Raw genomic sequence first — 3,493 nt, 5'->3', positions numbered from 1 at the left:
GAAATGGTAATGTATTAAATTGTGTTGCCTTGAATCTAAACTATCATAAAATGATCGTCGACTACAATTGCATTGATAATTATGGAAACAATAAACATGGTTAACATGCAATGGAGAAGATTTGAAACTATTATTAGCTCTTAAAATATAATATATTGGATCGTTTTATGTCATTTAAAAAAAAGTGTACATATATATCTATTACATTTTGCCATTATGTAGTAATTCTTGAACATTGCGATTGTGATTGGTATCTTTATCTAATATGGAGAAGAGTTGCAGCAACATATATATAAGTAGATATGTAGATACATACGTAGACAAATGATTTTATGTAGTCTAACAATATAGAAAGGCATTAATATTTAAGTCAAGCTATATAACGAAATCGATCATTATGAAGAATCTCAGGTTATGGCAATAAAATCTCTGCGTATTTAAAGATCCAACCGTTTGTAATTGAAGCGTAGCAAGCAGGGCGCGAGGTTTTTTTTTTGTTAGTCAATAAGCTTATAGTATATACCCAATTTTTAATGTAATGTTCAATGACAAATTTTGTAATTAGTCTAGTTAAGAAATGATTTTTGAATATATGAGGTGAAAGAGCTTGTGGTGCTGACACGTAGAAAATGACACACATGTAATAAACACATGAATGAAAGGTTAGTTATATACAATGCTCAAGGTTAGTTATATACAATGCTCCTCAAATAATAAAAAAGGGATATACTGGCCTGAGTCAAAATTTTCATATAATGCTTCTTTGACTCCTAATTTGTGAATATATAACAGGAAATAATGCCATATATAGTTAAATACATTCATTAATTTTAAATATTCTTCAAGACTTATGATTATGATTTATTGATTAATTTTCATACAAATACTGTCCGCTTAAATATATTTTTATATTTACGATTTTTATATTTACCGGAATATATGACATTTTTTAAAAAATAGATAGATCTTTGCATTGCAGATAACCAGACCGGAAATAAGCTTATAGTCCACGTTATATATATTTAGCAAAATCCACATTATATATATAGCTTATAGTCCACGTTATAACCGGACCGAAAATTATGATTATGATTCTAACATAGCTGAGCATGACTTTCAAAATCTAATGACTTTCGCCTTAATCTTTCACGTTAGATTTTTTTGGTTTCAGTTCAGAAATGAAATTCATGACACTCATTTTATTTTGCTAGTTTTAATCCTTATAGGTCGTGAAACCGTAGAGTATAGTTCACGTGATTTATATATAGTACCCCATAGTCAGGGTTAATTTCACCCAAATTCGAAACAAACGAATACTCTCTTACATTTAGTACTAATAATCCCTAACTTTTAGTCTATATTTTTTAAAACTGGAAAGTTTTACAATTAAGAAAGAAACAAATATAAAGGAATCATGACTCTAAGATTTGACCAAATAACCAAACGATTTGATAGATGTCGAACTTATTTTGTTGCCTTTTACAAAAGAGTTAATATTCTGCATGTCATAAATTTCCGTTTTTTTTTCCAAATCGGATTGTAATCATATAGTATAATGTATATGACCAATGGCATTTGGTTGTAATTATTCTAGTTCACAAAGGGTTTTTTTTTTAAGTTAGTGAGAGTGCATGAGATGATGACACATAGGAAATGACACTCATGTAATAAACACATGAGGCCAAGGTTTATTTCTATGAATGTTTCTCCTTTAATAAGTAAGGGATAAAAGGTTACAAAATAGCTGAGTTAAAAAATAAGACATACGATACTAATTTTTGTCATCTGTGAATTGAAAGCAACCATCAAAAGTATACCAAAATCAATACACACAAATCATCTCATCAAAGATAAAGATGGAATGATCAACAAAAGAAACTTATCCAAAAGCCATAAAATACATAAACCGGATAGCAACCAGAACCATAAACCGGATATTCCTAAAATCAAAGAAACTGCAGTTACTAACATAAAATTATAAACCAAACTCTAACCTACAACCAACTCACCAATATAAAATTATCAAACCGTCTTTGAAGCTAAAACATGTAAACCACATTCAAAGCATCCAAAGAAGCCAGAGAAACTAGTAGCAAGACTTGGGAGACAGCTTCAAAAGACATACGATACTACCAGTATTTACAAAATAAAGCTAATTTACTTTACTTGATATATACGTCTCTTCCTTTCTGTAATTTAAAGTTTAAATCTTAATTATCATAAGGTTCACTAACCACAATGTCTTTGAACATAACCAACCATTTTTTAAAAGCAAGCCGTTTATTTGGACTACTGAAAAAAAAAAATCAAACTGGAATCGTTAATAAATAATGGTTTCAAGTTGTGAATATTCTGTGGGTCCAAAATTGCTGACTTTTTAATAATATGTGTGGAATCCTGGGAGCGAAGACTTGGCATCTCCTTATCGTCTGGACCTCGTTGGAATCCTATGAACTACCTCGGAGATAGATTCTCTTTCTCTTACTTTTCTTTTGGCATTTAGGTTCCGAACGATGACGTGTGTGGCACCGCAAGTTGTTGTAATAGTAACAAAATATATAGATACATAGGTATATATAGATGTTTTTGTTACTATTGATAGCGGTGCGATGCTGGACGGTTCGTGAAATCTTAGATATTTAAATCTGATGTCAGAGAAACCATGGTGAAGTTACGAGCCCTCGTATTTTTCTTAGAAACAGTTAAGAAAATAGATAATCAATTTTAATGATATTATGTCATTTTTGAATGTTGTGGCCATTTAAAATACCAATAGTTATTACTTGTCACCTATGATTAAAACCAAAATCACTATCAAAAGTAAAAGTAATATTTATTTTTCAATCGTCACATTTATATAAAAAAAAGTCTTGGTTTTGATCAAAAAAAAATAAAAAGTCTTGGTTTCTATAAGTTCCGTACCTAAGATATCACGGCACTTTTCAGTGGGCCTGGGGATGGGTGAAAAGAGTTTACTTATTTCAAAATGATTTTAATATTGCGTATTGCATGATCAATGGTGTTTAGTATCAATTATTTTACTATTATTATAACCCAGCTGCATATTCCAAAAGTCGTCTAAATTAATTTTCAAATCAACCATCTGAATCTCTTAAGAGGGGAAAAACAAATTATCCACCAAAAAATGCAATTTGAATTATTAAGAAACATAAATCAAACCTGGCTGCACGATTGATCCTAAAGATGTGAACCAAAGAAAATGATATAAGATTGACAACGAAGTGATTTAGATATGAACCAAACCATGGATTCCTATTGGTCGAATATAACTGGACTATTCTTATTCAACATGTGGTAATTCTTCGCCACTGGTTTTAGATACTTTCTTCACGACATGTTCTTTCGTATAATTAATCAGTATGGAGCCCGCACGGACCGGTTAAGCTGTGGATACAACGAAATATAATGCTAACTTTCTGTGGTTATAAACATTATTGCATGTTGACCAAAAAAAAAAAAAAAAAAACATTAT

The sequence above is a fragment of the Brassica oleracea genome, chromosome C8 (genome assembly GCF_000695525.1).
Source record: "Brassica oleracea var. oleracea cultivar TO1000 chromosome C8, BOL, whole genome shotgun sequence".
NCBI lineage: Eukaryota > Viridiplantae > Streptophyta > Magnoliopsida > Brassicales > Brassicaceae > Brassica > Brassica oleracea.
The sequence above is the reverse complement of the archived record's forward strand: the minus strand, read 5'-3'. Positions refer to the sequence as shown.